Source organism: Callospermophilus lateralis, unplaced genomic scaffold (assembly GCF_048772815.1).
Source record: "Callospermophilus lateralis isolate mCalLat2 unplaced genomic scaffold, mCalLat2.hap1 Scaffold_147, whole genome shotgun sequence".
NCBI lineage: Eukaryota > Metazoa > Chordata > Mammalia > Rodentia > Sciuridae > Callospermophilus > Callospermophilus lateralis.
The window spans coordinates 2,057,617-2,080,399 of NW_027512606.1; the positions used below are offsets into that span (position 1 = coordinate 2,057,617).

The 22,783-nt window shown below is 37.2% G+C and overlaps 1 pseudogene; it reads right to left on the minus strand.

Moving 5' to 3' along the window:
- Nucleotides 1-2,163: 2,163 nt before the first annotated feature.
- LOC143390062 (RNA-binding motif, single-stranded-interacting protein 1-like) overlaps nt 2,164-22,783 on the minus strand; it is a 41,072-nt pseudogene continuing 20,452 nt past the window's right edge.

Consider the following 22,783-nt stretch of genomic DNA (forward strand, 5'->3'; position numbering starts at 1 on the left):
CATTTTTATTTTTCAAATTTACCTAATACAGAGAGAGAGAGAGAGAGAGAGAGAGAGAGAGAGAGAGAGAGAGCGAGCTAGTAGCCAATCGTTTTGCTTCTATTCATATCTCAGCTTATGTTTGAAGAGAAATCCTTACTTTTAGCTTTTGCCATTTAGTTGCAATAGCAATATATATATTTCTGTTTGCCAGATGGCAGGCATAATTCTCATTCTAAAGCACTATCATTAGTATAAAGGAAGGACAAAACATTTGGTGACTCCCCTCCCCCGCCCCCCTCCCCCAGCCCCAATGCTACCTAACACTAAATCTAGAACATCAAGTTAGTTTATTTTTCTTGCTGAAAAAATGCAAAAAAGACTTTACATTGCATCATACAGCAGATATCCTAAATCAGTCAAACTATCAGAGGAAACTGTCAGAATACAGCCTTACAAACGCTTTAACCCTATTAAAAGTTCCCCAGTCAGAAAATGTGTTTCACACAAAACAGTTTTTCCCTTCTTGCATTTCACTACCTTACACATTATGTGAAAAATCATTAAAAACACCTACTACATATTTAAAAAAGCCAAAATTTCAGCAACTTTTATTGACTACTTTTTAAAAGCCCTATGCTGCTGTTTTACAAGGCATAATAGACCAGCTCATTTGGTCAAAGCATTCTACATCATTAGTTTGAACTAACTTTTTACTGAAACAGCTACAGCATCAAAAGAGTTAAGGCAAATTGGAATTCATAGAAAAGGATAAGACACTTCACACTGCGTTGAAAGAAAAACGTAAAGGTAAGGAAAGAGACGTGACGGCAACACTGAGATACAGCAAGACTTGCACGGCAAGCATGGAACACCATGGGTGAAGTCGGACTAGTTAAACTTCAGAAAGCCCATTTCATACAGCTGAAAAAAACACAAATGAAACACAAAATGAACAAAACCACAAAAATCCGGTCATGCACTTGGATAAGTCTTCATGGTCTTTGTGCATACCCAGGAAATTGAAGTTTTCTTTTTTTTTTCTTTTTTTTTTCTTTTTTTTGCATCATAACATTTGAAAAAAAATCTTCTTTTGTTGTTTTTTTTTTTTATTTGGTTTTTTTGTTTTGTTTTGTTTTTTACTAAAATAAACCTGTTCAGGGGAACAGCTACTAGATGAATTTAAGGGTTTTATGCACCTTATAGAACTTATAGCAAAAATAGTTTTAGTTTATTTCATTAAAAATAACGTTTTCAAGAACCTGTGCAAAACTGTCAATAATTTCCTAACGCACAATTGATCAGAAAAATCCATGATTGTTCAGCCTTCACATCCTTCTTTATGTAAGAACACCCTTCTGTACATCTGCAAGAGAAAGATAAAAGACAAGTAATTTTGTAGTCTCGATATAATACACCATAGAGCTTATAATCTTATTTAAAGAGAGATGTATTTGAAAAAGGCTGTGCTCATCACTGATGTATCATGGAGAGATGCAAACTCTGGACCTGATGGTCACTTTCAATGTTTTGAATCTGCCTTTCAAATCTGGGACTTGCAAAGTACTTTCCTCTCTAAGGGAATCAGAGCCAAATTCATGTGGGTCTCCAAAGATCAAGGGTGACTTTATAAAAACCAACAATACATATTGTCACTAAGGCAATCCAGAAACCAGGTTCCATATAGCTATTTTACTATAATATACATGGTAAAATAAAAAAAAAATGGTACTTGTGGGAATACAATCTTTTAATCTAAGGATACTGACACTAGCAATATCTTGGTTCTGAGTTTTGACTAATCTTGTAATGCTTGATAAAGCAACATCTTATGCTAAATTGCCTTTAGTTTTGAGTACTAGAGAATACAGTATAGGATACTTATATAATAAGTTTGATACATGATGTTCTATTATGTTATAGATCTTACTTTTTTTGAGGGTTCGAGGAGTGTGTGTATATGTGTTTGATTTCAATATAAAGTGTTATTCTTTTTGCATAGAACAGTGAATCTGCAAACTAACAAAATCATTGATTTTAACATTTTAACAAGATTGGATGCCCTGGCTATAATGAAATCAAGTATGATCGATCTGAGTTATTCTAAGCATCATTTTGATAAGGGAACCACAGACTGCCTGATTGGCGCCTTGGTAATGGAGACCTTTCTCTCATACCTCACAGTTACTTATTGGGTTGAAAGGAATATGGAGAATAGTCATTAGACATCTCTATAGCCACCTGCTGCTGACCACTCGCCTCCTACAACAAAGCAGAGCAGATGAAATGTGTTAGTGGTAAAATCTTAACTCTGTTACTTGGGTCTAAGTCAAAGGCATACACCTGAAAATAAGCAGTTTTTAAAGTGAATTTCTTAATATTATGCAGAGCTTTTTAGGTCATTCCCTCAAGTAGCTGAAATGGCTGATAGACACCAAGCACCTCCCATCCAAATCTTTGACTTGTCTATTCTGATCAAGCTACATTTATCAAACAAATTTCTTAATCTGTTTTTCCCTGGGGTCAGATGTGATTTAGAATTCATCATTTTCAAGGTTCAGAATCTTAGACATGGTATGAAATATGCTGTATATCATTTAATACCCTCAAGTAGGGCTTAGGGATGTCCCTCAAAATCAAACATATCAGTAATTCTATATAGAACCGAGTGCATAAACACAGTAACTGGGACAAATGTATCACCTTGTCTCAGTTCAAGTTGGGTTTTTTGAAAGGTCAGAATTTTTGCTAAGAAGTTAGTCACAAAGAGAATTTTTATTTTCAAAATTTTTGGAGGGTTTCAAAATTGCTGATAAGGAATTGTGGGCTCCGATAACTGTGGTTCCCATAGTCGCACAATGAAAGGCAAATAATAAGAAGGCATGGTTCTTTGGCCCTTCTTGGAAATGGGAGCCTTTGGGTTCTACCCAGTGCCTACTGGGAAAGAGCATGTGAGCTGAGTATTTTCCTTGGAATTTTAAGGATACTCTGACGGAAAATGCTGTTTCCTGTCCAATCATAATCAGATGCCAGACTTCTTCCATAGCAGCTCCAGTGACAAGAACCAAGAGTTATTTAGCTACACTAACAGCCTCTATAAAAATAGGTATGGCTTCTCTCCCACGTCTGCTACATCAGCTTTCCTTTTTCATTAACTATCTGAATTATGACTGACTTCTTTTTGTGAGTATCACCATTGATACAATCTTTAGGAGTAGGATTACAAACTCCAATTTTATCTCAATTTAGGGGTGACAAGATAGAGCTCTGGAGGGGTGAAAAAGGTGCTACAAGCTTGGAAAATATTTCTAGGAGTTCTTGGGGATGTGGCCTGGATGTTGTTATCCTAATTTGTAACAATTATATTTTATAGTCCCAAATAACATATTCCCTCTAAAGTCAATCCTTTTATGCAAATACTTGACTTTTGATAGATTTTTCTCTCAGTTTTACTTAATTCACCCATTTTTGAAATTACCTATTGCCAGAATGGCCATTTAATACTCTGCACCAACCTTGACAGGAACCGTGGTCATCTGCATGTGTGTATATTGTGGCAAGTAGGCTCCTTGCATAGCTGATGTTGCAGGCATGTACTGAAAAGGAGGAGGAGGTCAGAATGGACAGTGGAAAACCATGCAAAATGGGGAGTACTCAGGGAATTTTGAGCTGGATATAAAATATATGGAGTTCTCCAAAAAGAAATTTAAATACGCTACCCTCAAAGGTTTATTAGTCCATGTAAATATGTCATATGAAAGAAATTTGTCAAACTATAAATTCCATGTTGTCTTTGGATTTCCTAACAAAGAAACACACAGGTGAAGATCATTAAAGTCTGTCATCATCAATAATTCAATATCACTAATGCATCATTCTAGATGATCTTTTCTCAGAAGACCTCATTATCATGTAGCAGCTCCCTGAGTTGTTACCTAGTACTGTTTCTACAGGTGGAGACCTAAATGTGGGTGTCTTATTGGACCTATCACTGAAGATTAGGCGAGGGAATTCTGATTTCCTGATGCTGAAGTCACTAACTCTTAAAGGCAGGAGGAATTTCTGGTCCATCTCAGGCTGTGTATGGCTCTGGCTTAGTCTGCACAAGAAGTTGCTGCTGGTTTTGAGTGTAAGAGGGGAAAATGCACCACCCTTTGTTCTTTTGAGCCACAATAGATACAGGCTGCATCAAACTCCTGTGGGCATCTCTTACAATTTAAACTATAAACAAACCAACATGGATCTAGTACCAGGTCAACCTCATTACCTTACCAAGTCCCCTGGACTCTAGTGAAATAAGTCACGAAGATCATGATTCAGTGCTCTCAAATTCTAAAACAGAAGAAATAGGTGAGGGAATATTTCCAATTTTTGCTACCATGTGTCACCTTCATCTTTTGCTGCATGAAATGGTACTTCGTGATATACCAGTGACATTAGTTGAAGAAGCTAGATGTGGCCATGTGTGAGTGCTAAATTTTGGCAAAGGGGAAACCTAGAGAACAAATTTTCAGTTTTTCACTTAATCAAGAAATATCTGAGTTTTTTCTTTTTGGAAGGCAATGTGGGGTGGGGCTGGGGCCAGGCATAATAACTGTCATCATCGAACCTGTGATTAGATAGGGTAGGCACAGGGGTGCGTTAATTTACCCTCCTCTATTTGTAGAGACACATGATATTAATTTGCCACCTACTGGTCTGGTGCTGCCTAGTGAAAGATGACTCATCTGCTGGGCCAGAGGGCTGATCATAGATGCAGGCTGTAGTGACATGGTATGCTCCATTGAGGGAGTTAACACGGCACCCTGTGGATGGGAGACAGAAGCAACAAAGGATAAAATGAGAGTAGTTAAGATTCTATAATTACCTTTTGCACAGGAAATCCCTTTGTGAGTAATGTGAAGCAAAAATAACATCTTTCAGACTGGCAAGGGGTATCAATAATAAATAAGGTTCAAAAGTCTTAATAGATTGCTTTTCCTGAGACTTTGTAAGAGTGTTAGGGGAAATGGTATTTTGATATTCACTTCACAAAAATTCCTGCATTAAACACTACCCTCACTTAACTGGAAAGCTAGTCCAGCAGGAGGAGCTATAATAGCAAGCACAGATTACAGACTTTCCTTGGCTGGCAAAGGTATAAAATGCTTAAAAAAGACAGGTGATGTTTTCTGTAGTTGCAAAAGAATAGGACCAATAATAGTGATCTGTTTAAAAATGTTCTAAAAAAGAGAGCCCTTTGTTTCAAGATTAAGTTGTTGGGATCAAGAGCATTCTTCACTCACTCGGTGGTTCTCAGATCTTTTTGTGATTCTGGTGCCAAAAGAGGGAACATTAACCAACCAATTCCAAGTTCTTCCATTTCATTTAAAACTATTGGTCATTAAAAATCAAATTTTTTAAAAAAAATTTGGGGTACTGGAGATTGGACCTAGGGATGCTTTACCGCTGAGCTAAATTCCTGGCCCTTTTTATTTAAGAAAGGATCTCACTAAATTGTTGAGGCTGGTCTGCAACTTGCAATCCTCCAGCCTCAACCTCTGAGCTGTTGGAATTACAGGTGTGTGCTACTGATCTGGACTAAATTAAATATATTTAAGAAAACAGGGAAGAAAAAAATCACTTATAATCCAGCCTCTCCCATAACAACCACAATGTGCCCCTTCCTGCCTCTGCATGTTTCTCCATAGTTGCAATCAGAGAACATGAAGAATTTCACATCTTGGGTTTTTACTTTTAACTTAGCATTGCACTAAAAAAAATTAATAGATTGCACAGTTGTCACTGTCATCATTTTTAATGCTTGGATCATGGTTCACTGACCATCTACACCAAAATTAATTATTTTTGGACTTTAATTGTTCAATTTTTTTCTATAAACTGTGGATTTTATCATTCCTCTTTTGCAGTTGGCCAATTACCTGATGGAGCAAGTATTCTAACATACTCCACAAGTACTAATGTACATTCTGGCATCATTGTAACTGATATCCTTTAAATAAGTTATTTGTTTTACTGATAATCTAATTATTGATATGCACAGTTGTGGGCAGAGGTATGTGCGCAGGCAGGCAATTTGGATCTGGGTGGGAAAAGGTAATGAATTCTCAGCAACGCTCTATATACATTCCTCATGTCTCCTGAAAGGATGATAAACTAAAATATGTGCAATCTTTGTCTCTAAAAGTTGTAAAAGGGGGAAAAAAGATACATTCTACTTCTAATGTGCATTATCAAAAGCACAGAGTAAGATGAACATGACTCAGAAGTCCAGAAAATGGGGAAGGAGTTTCCTGATCTTTTTGCTCATGTACACATAATACACATCACAAATCCACACATGGCCATGAATATGTGCACATATGTGTCCTAGTATGAAATGTGTATATACCACATAATACATGTGCATTCATAAGCATCAAAGATATATTTTCCTGTGTTATAATATCAACCTGTTTTATTAGCTTCCTAAAGGTCATCTCAAGCATTTCTTGTTCAAAACTAGTTATGCCTGGATTGCTATTTTATACATACAGTCATATAGTACAGTGCCCACTTTAGGAGAGGTATTCTGGGATGAATTTCCATCTCATCTTAAGACCAAGAGCCAAGTTCTCTTCCTAAGCAACAGATCTATGTTTATCTCACAAACTCTTTAAACTGATTTTCAGGATCCCCATTCTGCACTTGTCATCAGAAAGCTGAGGTCCAAATCTATGGCTTTCTTAACAGTAAGCATGCAGGTCAGTGTAGGCATGCTTAGCTTTGTGATTTCATCTGAAGAGTAGCTCATTTAGAAAAAGTAGTACTAGATACACATTAGATCAACAAGTGTTCAAGTCACCAAAGAAATCACATTTGTTATTTATCTGAGTGCATTATACTACACTGTTCCTGATTTCCAAAGAGGCTAATAACACAGATGAAAATCTCTCTCTTTACTTTAGGGTTGCATTAAACAGAGTAAAAACATGAGTGTGGTTTTATCAAATATTGTAAAACATTGTCACTCAGATCTCCCCCCCGAACTGATGTGAGCAAGAAATAGTGTACTGCCCTCCAACGAAGTATGTTTTAAATTCTTATGAACAAATTTATTTAATGCTTACTACTGATTCATTTTAAACTTGTGCACTTTCATATTCCATGCTTAAAATTTCCCAAGTCCCTTATCAACTTTGGCAAGGGGTTTTAACCTGAAGAGTACACACATGGCTTACTTGCAGGCAGAACATTAGGCCACTGAGGTGAACAACTTACGGGTTGCTGCAGGATATATGGTTGAGGTTGCATCCAAGAAGGACTTTGCACCTAGAAAAGGGAGAATTTTAAAGAAACAATGATTTCCATTGTAATAATTGCCTAGTTCTCTTTTAATTGTGTTAAAAATCTATAGAAGGAAAATAAGGAAACAATACTATCAATGAGTAAAAAGATTATAAGGCAGTTAGCGTTCTTGGCAAACTGGTCACTCTGAATGGGATGAAATAATTATTTAGAACCAATTTCTAGTGGCCCACTCAAGAAGTATTTGTTGAGTATCAGGCAACAAACAGAAAAAGGTGAATAAGACATGGGACCCACCCTCAATAAATTTACTGTCTAAAGCAGAGAAGATAAGTATGTAAAACGTCTCAAATTAGTGAAAAGTGTTACAATCAAGGTATGAACTAGGTGCTTTAGGATATGGATGAAAGAGGATTAATTCTAGAGCATCTGATTAGAAACTAACCCTCAAAGTATGGGCTGACTTAATAAAAATAACCAAATTCAATCTCTCTTTGATACTCAGGACATTAGGTTTCAAAAATCTTACATAGTAGTTAATAATTTCTACTTAGTGAGGAAAATAAATATCTGAAATTCAGATTGAAGAAATTAAACTTTAGTAACTATATCTGACATCTACAGTTAAAAGGGCATCCACACAGAAAAAAGACCCTCTGAACTGAGAAATAAGATGTGAGGGTCAGGTTTGTGGCAGGAATTCTGGCTTGTGTCGTTTGCCACTCGGGAGAGGGATACATCAGTCCCTTTTTGATGCCCAGGGCTTTCCAGAGTCTATGTAGTTTAAAAAAAATGTTTCAGTTTCCAATTCTTAACACAACCCTCTTGTATCCTGACCACTAGTGTTAACTTCAGAGATTCTACAGAGAGACTATGGGGAAGAGTCATGGGGGAAGAATGCATTGTGATTTACCTTGATAGCAGAGCCCCGATACTTGTTTTCTCTGGTTTCCTTTGCCACCTAAGGCGGACCAAAGTTAAGTGCTTCTGCCTTGTTAACATTTCAGTTCTCTGGACTGCAGCCTTTCCCCGTTGGTGTACTGGTGGTTTCTTGCAGATGCTAATAATTTCTCAAATCCAACTACATAAGCATACGGTGGTTTAGTAGAGAAAGGCCCACTCCAACAGGAGTGGTGGGCCCTCCCTGGATAAATCACAGGGAGGCAAGCAGTTCCCTGTACATCCCAATGTGGGCCAAATGCACTCAGTTTTGATATGCTTCGGTCTTTATAATCTAGTCAGGTACAGCATTATGAGGTTAAGGGCTGTGACTCCTAATCCAATTTTCTCTCTTAAGCATCAAGCCAGCTATGGTCGATTTCTATTCCTCAATGTTCCCTAATTAGAAAATGGGAATAATAACCTATGCTTTTTAAACTCTTTGCCATTGGTTTTTAACCATCTTGGGGTCACAGATCCCCTTGAAAACCTAATAAAGAAAGAGACTGCCCCCACCCCCACTAATTGCACACACACACAAGCGACATTCTGCAGCACAGGTCACTTAAAGCTCATTCACTGGCCCTACCTGGTCCCTGAACGTATGGGGTTAAGAATCCATCTGAGATGTTATGTCACTGAGTGTCAGGCAAAGGGAATGGAATTCCACAGGTATCTTAGTATACAGAATGCCCAGGAGAGGAAATCAGGCCTTTGAAATGATAACGTTGTTTCCAGTTAGCTATATCAAATTTATTACCAAACTGGCCTTCTAATTTTTTATTCTATGAAATAATTCTGAAATGCACATTGATTTCATATTAAAGAAGGGAAAAGGTAGTGGAAAAAAAACATAATAGCTGAAATATCTGTAGCAGCATAAGTTGAAATTAATATGTGCAATCTTTCATTTGCCTAAGAATAAGCTTATACATGCCCCTATTTGTAATGATATATAAATGACAGATTTCTAAGTTCAGATAGTTCAAAATTATCTCTTAACATCAGACATAGGAATTATTAGGGAAAATGCAAGGAAAATATATAAATCTTAAGTACTACACAACTAAAGAGGCATTAAGTGACTTCTATACCCAGCAGGTTGAAGAACCATGGTAAGTATAAACGACTCTCAGAGAACAAAGAAAAGGGAAAATGACTGACAATCAGGGGAAGGAACATACAATAATCTAAAGGCTGAGAGAGGTGGTGATTACTACTTTAAAATTTCAGTCTTAGGGCTGGGGATGTAGCTTAGTGATAGAGTTCTTGCCTCACATGTGCAATCCCCAGCAACACAAAAAGACAACAAAACCCCAACAACCCTTCAGTTTTAGTGCATCTAGTCACTTTTCTGTTATTCAAAGCTACTTTTATGTTTTTTAGACAGAACCAGCTTTGACATTGGCTTAGGTTAACCAATTTATTATTTAAGAAGTATAACTAATATATTTTTATTATAAGCCAGCTACTGATGATAATAGTAATCACAGCTAATATTTCGAGTGCTCATTAACACTTTTCATAGACTCAGTCCTGTAACTTTTTAAAACTTATGAGACAAACTATTATTATACCCATTTTAAAGATGAAGAATCTGAGGTTACAGAAGTCAAATAACACAGCTGTTACAATAGATATTGTAGTCCTCTAAGATCAGAAATCAGGACTACAACATCTAATTCAATTGTTAAAACAAGAATACACCAAAGTTTAGTTTAGTCCCATAGAATAGCAATAGTCAAGAGAAGAGAACTCTCTCTCTCTGCAACTCAACTCCATTAGAAGCTCCTGTCTGGACTGGGCAGTCAACATCTGGAGGGGCTCTGATGCAGGGGAGAGGGCACGTGCACTCTTGGGGTCATGTAAAAGAGGAGCTACCCCTGAAGTATAATCAGATTGACCTTATGATAGTGCTTAATAGATTTCCTCAGTTGGGAATTTAAGGAAAAGCCTCTGCACAAAATAACACATATAAAATAGAGCTGCCTCTATTTTTTTTCTTTCTTTTGGTGGGCAGGCCCCAAATCTCATCTGCACTGTTTACTGAATGTAATCTAACTGACACACCTTCGTGTATAAGCATATTTACTTCTTTTATTAGTTTCTGCTGACAAAGAAATAAAAGCAAGATACACACCTATTCTGTATTTTACCTAATGGCATTTCTCTTAAATTTCAGTTTTTGGGACACCTGGCATCTAAAAGCTGGGCGGATAGTGGAGGAAGTATGTGGGTTTGTCTCAGTTCTAAATTGCCATGTTTCCAAGGACAGATAATGGGCAACCATTTCCCTGGCTTTATATATTTTCCTAAACATAAAAGCAAATTAGTCTACCAAATCAAAAGCAGCTTATTCTAAATTGGGTACCCAAAAGCTGCATAAAATGAGTTAAATTTCATTAAAAATATTCAGATTTTTAAGACACATTAAAAAATGCAGCAGAGATTCACGATCATAAGTTGTTGCACTACTGACAAATCCTAAATGTACAAACCTGGTAGGCAGATACAGGAGATGCAATGTAGGGTGTAAGAGAAGTTTGAGTGAGCATTCAGTTTGTATCAATACTGTATGGCGAAGGATAAAATCTATAATAAACACAAAAGCCTGTATTAAGTAATCCTTTAAGTGGAATAATTCATGGAAAAATGATATTTTCCACCTTTAATTTCCCTCAAGCCATTATGCATTTATCGTAACAACATACCCGTTCTGTATAGCAGCTGTGGTTGGGTCGTAAGTGAGTGTCATTCCAGCCTACAGTAAAGAGAAGGACATAAACGTTCAGCTGGAAAGGCATGATTTGATAATGCTATTTCTTAGACATTGCAACATAAGACAGTAACAGTAACATTTGATAAAACTGGTATTTTTTTTTTTTTTTTTTGCTATAGCCAAGCATAATTGTAAGCTCAGTAAGAGAATAAAGCTCTAGACCTGTTGCTTTTCCCATATGGTAGCCATTAGCCACATGTAGCTATATAAAATTAAATAGAAAAATTCAATCTCTCTGGCAAAACAGCTACATTTCAAGTGTACACATGGCCACAAGTGGCTAGTGATTATCACTGGATGGTCCAGATTCTAGAACATTTTCTCCAGACATTCTGGGACCTGTATGCTATTTTTAAAAATTATGTTAACAATTCATTGAAAAGAAATATAGAGAAGTGGAGGCCCAATAATTTATTAAGAAATTGAAGGTTAAAAAAAAAAAACTATTCAATAGAACAAGATTAAAAAAACATACAACCCCCCCAAAAAAACCCTCAATGACAAATACATTTATTTTAATATTATTTAGAATACTTTTTGAATATAATAAATGTAAACCCTTCTAAATGGTCATACCTAAACCATGGCATAAAAGACCTTCAAAACACTCATGCAGTTCCATAGCAATTTAGAGCCTCCTACTTAGGCAGCTAGCTGGGGAACACAGCTGTTTGTACCATCTATGTGGAGAACTGTCACTTGTTGAGCACCCCACACACACGCACAGAGGGAAGGCTCTCAGTCTGAGCATTACTTGAAATGAAAACGTGCTGGCAGAAAGGTGTGACCCAGGCAGCTGAAGGGAGATGCCTGTGTGACCTTTTGGAGCTGCCCATGACTGCACACCCACACTGAAGTTAAGAAAGGACTTACAAGTCTCACCTCTCCTTCTTGGTGCCATGGTCTTCCCTTAGGGATGTATTTGTTTGGGTTCTGTCTCTTCTTCTGTCCTCCATCCACAAATTTGCACAATAAAGGTTCTGTAGGAGCTGAGTGATCGGGGAAAAATATTACAAAACCACAACCATGCGCACACACAGGTGACAAGCGTAACGGGATTTCTTTTTTAGTGGGAGCAGTGCGAGAGCTAGGAGGGAACTAATAGAACACTGCAAGGCAGAAGCTTCTTCAGACCCTTAGAAAATCAGCCACTGGTTAAAGATCTTAGTATAGAATAATACACTGATTATTATTTCCAAACCAGGGCATCATGAAAACATCTGAAGGGCCATTTTGTTGAAGAAGCAAAGGAATCTTCCCATTCACTTTGGTGCTTTTTTTTTTTTAATGGGCACTTCTTTGTCTTCTGGCTTCTCTACAATTCTGCCTTTAAACAGTCACCCAAATAATCTTCAAATGAAAATAGGATTGTGCCACCCTGCACTCTTCCAGCTGCAAATGCCTCTGGAGCTTCCCATTAACATTCCTCAGAGGGACCTCCACTCCTCCTGGTGGAAAACAAGTCCCCCCTTTGTAGCACATACCCCTATTTGTAATTGCAGCATTTCTAACAGTCTGTGTTCCCTGGTGCCTGCTTTTCCTTCCTGTGTGCTCCGTCATCACTGCATCCCCAGTGTCTAAGCAAAGGGCACTTGGTAGGTGCTTCTTACCTAGTGGCTGAATCAATGAATGGGTACACACAGACCTCATTTGTTCCTGGGATACAGAAGTGAAGTCTGTTATCGTGAGAAAGCTTCCAACACCTGCCCGTCCCATTTAAAGACTTTTCTGTACCTGAACCATCCCACTTGGCGAGTTTTTTTCTTTTCTTTTCTTTTTTTAAGCAAGTGTCCATCTCACAAAAATGAGACAAAGGGAAACCCAAGCAACGAATGTAGAAAAGATGCAGAGATTCTTTGAAAGGAGACACATTCATTAGAACTAAGAGACATAATAACAAACCACAGGCAGCACAATAGGCCACCCCTGACTTACTTTTTCAATTTGCTTTTCTGAGATAGAAGCAGCAGCGCGTTCCTGGAAGTTGTGCATTTTTCTGCATGCGTCTAGTTAATATGATAAAGGCACTCACACCTTCCTGACTGGTTCCCACATTCCATCCTTTGTCTACTGTAGAACCATGATTACTACTTTCAAGTTCTGTTTCAAACTTAAATAACCATGAAGAGAAAAATATTACTTGTGGAAAATTTACTCCTTTCTCCTTTGCTGCTTATTATCCTAATTCATGTCTTATTTTATATCACTTTTATCCACCCGCTAATGACAGGGTAGAGGCAATAGTGTCTCTCAACATTTCTCTGCCAAAACACAAAACACCGAACTGTATGTGATTCCGTCTCGGTGAGCTGTCTAGGCTGTTGGCTGGTATGCTTTTCCCGTCCTGGGTTGAACCACTCCTGAAGGATGGGTTGGAATGGGAGTCATTTCTGAATGGCAACTGTACTCTGGGTATGCTTCGGTTTGGATATGATTTCCTAAATAAATAGTTCACATGTTGGAAGCTTGGTCCCTAGTGTGGCAATGTTTAGGTGAAGCACACAGGAAGGTCCTTAGGTCAAACCTAAGAAGGAGTGGAGGTAGTTCTTGCAGGATCCTGTGTTCTTACAAGAGCAAGGCGAAACCCTGAATTGCTCTCCTCACACAATTTGTTATAGTAATGAAAAAATGGACTAATAGAGGTAGTAGTTGTTCAAAGTAAAAATGTTAGGTGTCTGGTGAGAATTTTAGTGTTCCTTTGTTTACCTTCTTGTCTCCAATACCTCCACCTGAGCTTTCCTGAATATGGAACTTCCATAGAAGGCAAACTGGGTATGATAGAAGATGGACTGCAGCCAAATCCCAGAATACAGATGAACCATACTACTTGTCTTTTCAAAAAAATTGTGTTTTTAGAAATTCTACCTTTACCAATTACAGACAGTGAACAGATACAATGAAGTAAGAAAGTTTTATAATCACTGATATTATTTCTACTACAGGGTCATTAAGGGACAGGTAGAAACTAGGGCTGAGAAATAGCATCCAAGTAGGAAGGAATAAAGGACAAAATCTTCTGCAAATAAGGACTTTTTATACCTGGAATCTTTCAAAGTTACTCACCTTTGTGTGCAAATGCTACTTAAAATTCTAGCACTGAAACTCTCCTCAGGCTCCTGGGTCAATGTGAAAGCATGTTAAGTGCAGGCCTGAAATGCAGGCTGTGTGTGTGTGTGTGTGTGTGTGTGTGTGTGTGTGTGTGTGTGTGGTGGGGGGTGGTGGTGGCCTCACTTAACAATGACGAACAGAACAAGAACTCAGATGAAGAAAGGCAAGATCTCACTCTCTGCACATCTAGAAAGGGCCTCATAGTAGAATGTTTTCTCCAATGATATTTAAGGTTATAAGGTCTTGCTTCCATATACTCCTGTAGGGCAAAGGAGTATAATAAACTCTGTGGAGCTGGCACTTTGTGGCAGACACTTTTATCTATAGGGTTTATAAAAACTAGCACCTAGACTGAAATTTAACTAATTTTTAAAAAGCGCTTCCTGTGCTCAGTGATTGATACAAACTGTTTTCCTCAATTAGTATAATTAATTCCAGGGAAAGAAGGTGACCAGGTTGTTCATTCTGGAAGCTTCCCTTGGGCTGTCTCGGCAGGCAGGTGTGAGTGAAGGCAGTTTGGTAGCAAGACCTGATGCATGTTGAAGCTCACTTGTTAAATAAATGGCCAATGTTCCTATTTGGATGTAATGTGCTTCTAATGTGCTTTCATCTAGATTCTGTCCTGTCAGAAAAAAGCAGATCTCAGGTAAGAATGAAGTCTGCTAAAATATGTGGTAAGGGCATGTTTGCAAATACATATGGTATTTAAAATGAAACACACACACACACACACACACACACACACAGAAACACATGGAACAAGATGTAGTTGAATCTTTCAAATATGAATTATATTTACCACCTGATTTTTGTGCTGCCATTAAGATATGTTATTTTCCTCTAAAAGCAAAAAGGTAAGTAGTACAAACAGTGTGTATTGGCAGTAATCTCTTAGGCAAAACAAATTTCTTGTTTTTAAAGAATGTAACCAGTGGAAATGACCCAGTTTTTACATGTTGCTGGCTCCTTGTTTCAGTGAACTAGGAGTGCCCAAGTCTTGCTTGTGAAGGAATATAAAATTCTAACAGCTTTTTTCTTTTATCAAAATTCTCTCTGGTCTCCTTATCAGTTGAAATTATAATGCCCTACTATGTGTCAGGGACACGAGAGCCAGTGGTACAGTGGCAGATCTGAGTTGTTGCCTCCAGGGGGCATACAATTTAATGGGGAAGAGAATATTTCCAATCTTATGAAAACTCATTTAGTCATTTACAGGACACAGTACTGTTTTTAGAGAGATTTGTTCTAAATAGAAATGTTATGTGGAAGCAAAGTACTGACGTGGGGACAGAGGCCATCTGTCTTTCACAATCACTGCTCCATTGACTTGGAGAGTGTGGAGAGAAAGAATGCATGCCTGGAATTTAATGTTTCTCTGTGTGCTCTGGAAAAGCAAATTAGGTGAAGACTTACAGATGTTGTAGGTGGCAAATGGACTTAATTTATTTTGTCTGACACCATGATGCTAAGCAAGGGTAAGAGGATTTCAGTTAGATTTTTGCACAGAAAAACAAAACACCCGGTTCTGTGCCATGAAGCCACTTATTTTTCAGTGCATGCAAGCTTGTTAAAAATTGAGAGATCTTTGGTTAATTAGTCTCTCCTGTGATTCCTTCAAAATGAGGGGATGTCTTCAGTTTGCTTCTGGGAGTCTAATGTTCAGGCTACAGGCTGAAGGGAGATGGTGTGGGATGTTGGCATATTCTACAGAGGGATCCTCCAGCTAGCCTCTTTGGTTGTGTTTTAGAAGGCAGATACTGAGAACAGGAAGTGCCATAAAAACTAGTAATAGGGCTATGAGCGAAGCTTGGGCATATTAAATTCACAAAATTAGTGGTCTTCAGAACTCTGCGACACTAAATTTCAGTTGTTTAAGCCACTCAATTTATGGTGTTTTGTTGTGGTTGTCCTAGCAAACAAATATAAGAAGTTTATCAAGAAGAATTTCAATTGCAAGCTTAAGGGGAAGACTGGAGAGAGCTGAGGTGTGAATAGGACGTGAGGAAGTGAAGGCCACACTTCAAAAACTCTTACATGAGAATGAGTTAGAGAGGATCACTGCTTAGTTTTAGTTTGAAGATCACAGACTTGAGCGATTTCAAACACAAATGGATATCTTTTTCCAGAAAATTCCTGGCATAAAGTAATTTGCACATAGGTTCACTGAACTCTGTGATGTTAAAAACATCTATTGTAGTCATGCTCACAATTTTTTTGTTTCTAGTATTGTTTGTGAATTTCCTCCCACTTTCTCACTGCTTAGTCTTACCAGAGATCTGCTATTTTATTAATAAAAAAATAAAGTTTTTGTTAGAAAAAAGTAATTACAAGTAAAATACAGAGATGGTAATTATAGAACAGAGAGGCAATGAGAGGCAGAGCAACGCCCTGATGGAACAGGATCCCAAAGACAGCTCTGAAACCTTTGTCCTTAGGACCTTGGGGAAGGAGAGGAGAAAGAGTGGGTGTAGGTGTGGATCCCTATATTGAAAAGATGTAGTCAGCTAATGATCTCAACGCTATTCACTGGCCTAGAGCTAGATAGGGGACTGTACAGGTTGGTGAAAAGGGAGAAATACTGCTGGGAGAGGCAGAGAGAAGCCAAGTGGGGACCAGTGGTACTGAGGGTCTGGTTCAAATGAAGATGTGTAAAATGCCATGGTGTCAATCCTTATTTCCCAGGTACAACAGGATCAATAGGGTGGATTATTGTAGGATCAATGCCAGTTCATGGTTCTTCCAAGCAGATGTGACCAAGGGTTGCTGTACAAGAAATCTGAGGATGTCACTAAAGAAATGGTTTTAGTGCTCAGAAGTGGAGACCAGATTCTTTAGGGATGAGAAATGGGTAAAGAGAAACCCATAACAACAGTGAAAATAAAAGGGTGTCTTTGTCTCTCAGATCAGGTGTCCTGGGAGTGAGGCTGAGTGACACTGAATGGGATATTGGCTCGAAAAGTTCCGAAGTGTAGTGTTCCTGATAAGGACAATAGAGAGCAGGACAACAGGGGGAAGGGGCAAATGTGGAGTGGACATAAAGACTGTGGGGATTGAAGTCCAGGTACTGCTGGGGTGGGAAGGTGTCACGCTCCTCAAAGGACATGTCCTAAGGGTGGGAAGTCTATATTAAGGATGGCCATCCGGTAGAATGAAGGCTGGTGCATTAGAGGGTTGGATTTTCCAATGCCTTACAAGTCAGAGAGCTCCTTACCTCTGGGTCCACTTCAATTAATGCTTGGACAACCCATGCCCAGCAAAAGCTGAATTTTTGAGTCTTATTTGTTGATATAGATATAAATTTTAAAAAGCAAAATGAGAGTTGTTGTTCTTACTATAAGAAGCATCATGCACTAAAGTTATACATATTACATAAATGACTACTGATAAAATTTTGGAGAACATACCAGAAACTCCTGGCGATGTCTTGATGAATTTTCCATTAAAATGACCAATTACACCTTCACATTTTTCTGTAGATTCCATCCTATTTATGAAAACAAAGTTCATAAGTATGTAGCAGTCTCTTAGTTTTCATTTTGTTTTGTGCATGCACAAACATTCTTTTAGGCTTTTTGGATACAAATGAAATCAGGCAAAAATATATGTATATAATAGTTTATACTTTTATCTCTTGCTTTTACAGTTCTCCAGAGAAATAACTGAAACTATAGAGTATGTTATAAATCATATAAGAAATAAATTATATTGAGTGTTTAATATCAAATATATAAATTCATTCTGATTGTTGAAAAATTGAGAAAAGCAATGTATAAAAGCTTTCTTAGTCATGATATTAAGTTAAAAACAACAGTTTAAAATACTAGTATATTTGCTACTTGTTTGAATATTGGTTATTTTAAACATGGTCTTCCCTTTTAAGTATTCATGAAATGACAGACTAAAGAGTTGTGATAATAGCTAGTGTCAATCAGAGGATGTGTCTCACATGACTTTTACATTTTCTCCAGGTTTAAAATTAAATTAATGAAGTCAATTATATACTTCTTTGTCATCTTGGCTTTGGAGAAGTTAATTAAAGGCTGAAGCCTAACTTCATAACTTGTTTTATATCTACAGGTGGCTAAAAACATTTGAGAAACATTTCTGGGTATTTAAATTACTTTGACTTATATTTCTTCAATAGAAGAAACACAGAATAATCTACTTAAAATACACCATATTCCTGAACTACCCAGAGAATTACACCTCAGTTCTAATGGATAGTGACAATGTGAAAAGCAGCAGCATTTAATTGGGCTCAGTCTTTGGATAGGTATCCCTGGTCTGCTTTCAGAAGAATATCCACGGAGGTGAGGAGATGTTGTCGATCCAATTGGTGTCCCACCCAGATCACCAATGAAGTGTGCACTTGAGATGCTGGCCCTGATGACTTACTATTTACTGATATACTAGCTTTATTATAAAATTGTCTGGCCTAACAGAACAATGGACTAAAAGCCAGAAGAACTAATTAATGGCCCTTGCCCGCTAGTGGATGATGGAAAAGTCCCTCTGTGCCTCAGTTTTCTCATATATAAAATAATATGTAATAATAATGATTTATTCATAACACAGGTCTGTGGCAGGATGTGACTGTCTTGTATATGAAAGAAAAATGTCAGCATTTTTTCTTCCAAAGTCTAAGTTAACAATTTAAAACACATAGATATTGTTATTGCAGAAGACTAACAAGTTCCTAAATAATGTATCATGTAAAATCAGCTTTTTTTTTAAATGGGCTTTAGGATTAGAATTTCTCTGGAAATCAAAGCTCTTTCTGTTTCATATATTTTCTCTAGAAACCAAATTAATGATTACACTAAAGTATCCTTTCTGGTGAGGAAGAGATAAAATGGAGGAATAAGATACTTTAGTTATATCTGGATCACTTATTTCTTAAAAAACTAAAGTGAGAATTATAAGATATTTAAATTTATGTGGTAGTTAGGTGTTAAATCCTTTTCTTTCATAAATGTTTAAAAAATCTAATTAACTCACTTTATTGATGATGAATCACATTTCTGTCTAAAGAGAAAAAAACATACCAATTTATCTATGAAATTTAGGAAACTGGTTGTTATTTTAAAGAAATTTAATTTCTTAAAAATTAATTTAATCAGAACATAAGACACAAACACTTTCAGAATTATTGCTCATATAATACTTCTTTGCCTTGAGCCAGCAAATATGTGTGCTCAGTTTCAAGAATACTAATGAAATTGCAAAAGATTTTTTAAAAATTACATGTAAATTTACACTGGTGCCCATAAGCCTGGCTTAAATTTGCTTGATTATTTTTTTAATTTGTAGGATAACTCAACAGAGCTTCTGCTCGTGTAATAAAGGGAGGGCAACATGCTTACCTAGCAAAGCCAACACCGCGACTTGTACCACTGGAATCACATAGTATCCTTGTAGAAATAACTTGTCCAAAAGGTTTGAGCATATTTTCAAGTTCTTGCTCATCCATGGACAGGGGCAAATTAGAAATATACAGGTTGGTAGGATCCTGTTCCTGTTGCTAAAGCAGAACAGAGAATTGTCTATCAATTTCTAGGAGAAGGTGAGATATTTATGTTAACATATCTAATTGTATGTAGGCACCCTCTTTGCTCACATCCTTTTAAAGTATTATCTAGTGAAACCATGGGATCCATGAAACACTAAAATCACCTTGGACACTTGAAAACAGTGTCCACACTTTGGACAGCGTGTACAGGTCTGACCTAGTTCCAGAGCCCTTCTCGGCAGAGGTGGAAGTGGCATCATGTTGGAAAGGGTGATGCTGAGTTGGAGGGGTGCCCTTCAGAAACCACAGCTCTCAGCTATTTTCAGTGTTTCCAAAAATAACCAACCTCTCTTCCATTGCTATTTTTAGGAGTTCATGTCAGGCAGGAGGCTATTACTGCTAATAATTCAATTTAGAGATACATGAGAATGATTTCTGGATCAAGTCACGTGGATTCCAGTATAGGCTTTCCCCAATCTGCCCTATGGAAAAGTCCATATGACTTTTAAGTAGTGATCAGCAATGGAAAAAGAAGAGCTCCTAACTTAATCCAAAAGAAAAACTCAAAAGCCATATAAAATGGTAAACTCTGGGCAGATCAAATTTTAGAATCTTTTAAAAGCTGAACTCAAGTGTAGATGGAGAGAGAAGGTGTGCTAACTCCGTGCTATACAACGAGTGATACAGGGACCAGAAATACTATTAGGAATTATCTGGGAGCTATTTGAAATGCAGAGTCTCTGGCCCTACTTCAGACCTGCAGAATCAAAAGCTGCATTTTAACAAGATACTCAAGTGACTCATAAGCATATGAAAACCTGAGAAGCAGTAGTCTTAGATAATTTTCCATCCGACTTTCCTTTGTTGGGGGTAGAATCAGCTAGAATCAGATATGATTGCCAGTAAATGCAACGTTATGAGGAGTAGGGTATGTCAATCACCAGGAAAAAAGTTTACCTGACAACTAGAATATTTTCTGACCAGATCAAAATTCACTTCTGCAAATACAAGATTCGTGTAACCTTAATTTAAAATTAGCCTTTCCTTTGATCTTATTAACCAATGTATCTTTATGTATTGAAGCATAGGACAGCTTATAATTTTTCTTTAATAAGCACTATTAATAAATTCATTAATTTGTAGATTAGCATTTGGAAATGAAATGGCATACCCATTATAGCTTTCTAGATTTCTGAAATGCACAGTACTTTAAAAATATGTGAAGCACTATGCATGTTTGAATTTTTATAAAGTCTTTTCAAAGTATACCAGCATTAATTAATCCTGAAATAAAAATCTTCCTTTTATATAATTCACTAGTGAACAGTGACCTTTTGTGCTATACTTACAGGGTAAGGTTTAAAATAAATCAGGGGCTGAGTTATAGCTTAGGGATAAAGCTCTAGCCTTGCATGCCTGAGACCCTGGGTTCAGTTCCTAGTCCAGCAAAAATCAACCATCAGTCATTTGATCTGGTACCTAGATAAATGCCCTGGTATTCCCAAGAACTAAAGTTATCAAAGATTACAACTATGACTAATAAATACTGTTCTTACAACTGTCTGTCACCAAGGAAGGCAGTGTAAGCAGGCCATGTGGGCCCAAGAAAAAGTTAAAAATTATTAAATGCTCAATAGCAAACAGAACACCCACCGTCTTTAACTGTTCACAGGCTAAATAAAATGGCAACCGTCTTTTTGGTTTTTGGATGAGTTCAGTGTCGTACTATTGATTATCTTATGTTGTGCAAAATCTGTTGTCTACTATAAAAAGTATATCTTTAATGTTTTCAAATTTGAAAACTGATTTATTTAATAGATATAGGACAATAATGTATACAATGTTCCAAAACAGGGAAAAATAAATAGAAATGGTTTTAGGTACTAAAGTTTTCCAATGCAGACCTCTACCAACCCAGTAAACTGCCCAGTTCCTCTCTTAGCCATCTCCCTTTGGCCTTAGTCTCCCCTAAGTTACTCAGGCTTACCTGGAGTGCCAGTGAGTATTTGTTAGTATAGAAATCTGGCCCTGCACCAACCAGCACAGAGTTCTTGGTCCTTAGGGTGGGTCTTGAGAGAACCTGTGGCTTCAATGAGCTCAAGGACATTTCCTGTGCCCCTCACACTTCACAGACTCTCACTATAAAATAACTATGACCTAGTACTGCTTTTTACAGCTTACAATTAAAAAGGGGAGAGGGAAGCACGTAGTGAAGGCTAGGTGTGTGCAAGTCAAGATGGGAGGACAGCGGTGGTGAGGGACACTTTGTTGAGAGGAAAGGGGAATTGAGGAACAAGAAGAAGGCAAGAGGTTGAAACCAACTGTGAAAGGCTATCCAGGAGTTTGGTTTTATTGTATCATCCCTTGCTGCTTAGACTTTCCCACGTAAGGAATGCCAAGGGCAAGGAGAATGTGTATCCAGAAGAGTCCATGGGCAAAAGCCAAAGCAGCCTTGCCAGGGCTGGAAAATTTCCTTGAAATCCTGTGCTTTATCTTAATATTGCTTTATTACATTTTTTAAAACAATTTGAGCTTTAACAGAGAAAAAATATTTCTGATCTAATATCATGGAGTAACACTGATACCTCAGGAAGATAAACCATGTTTCTCTTATCTTTCACTTTTCTGGAAGGTAAGGAGGGGTAGGAGGAAAGACAAACTGTAGTTTGAAACTTACACCTTGAAAAATTGGGAGGCTTTGGAGAAACAGAGCAGGGGAATAGAGAACCAACATACCTTAGATTTTTGAATCATGTTTAGTCAGATTCAGAAGCAAGTGGAAAACTCCCTAATCATAGGGCATTAAAATACTCTTTATACAAAAATATGGCATTTTAAATATGTTACTTACAAAATTATGTGTATGTGTATTATAGACTTTCTTTTTAAAATTATAATCATGAAGATCTCTCAAAGACTAATGTTTAAGAGTGCTCATAGGAGAATTTGTTATAAATGAAGTAATTTTTAGAGTGAGGCTACAACGTAGATACTAAGTACTTCCCAAACCTGTGTTTTAGTTTCTTTCATCTATGAAGTTAGTAATAAAAATGTTTCACATTCTATAAGGTCTTGATTCAAATGGTAAGTTTATCAATGAAGAAAAAAATTGCTTAGAATCATGCCAGAAAGAAATTGGACTTTTAGTTCTTTCTTGGATTTAGTGAAAGAGAGTGATCTAA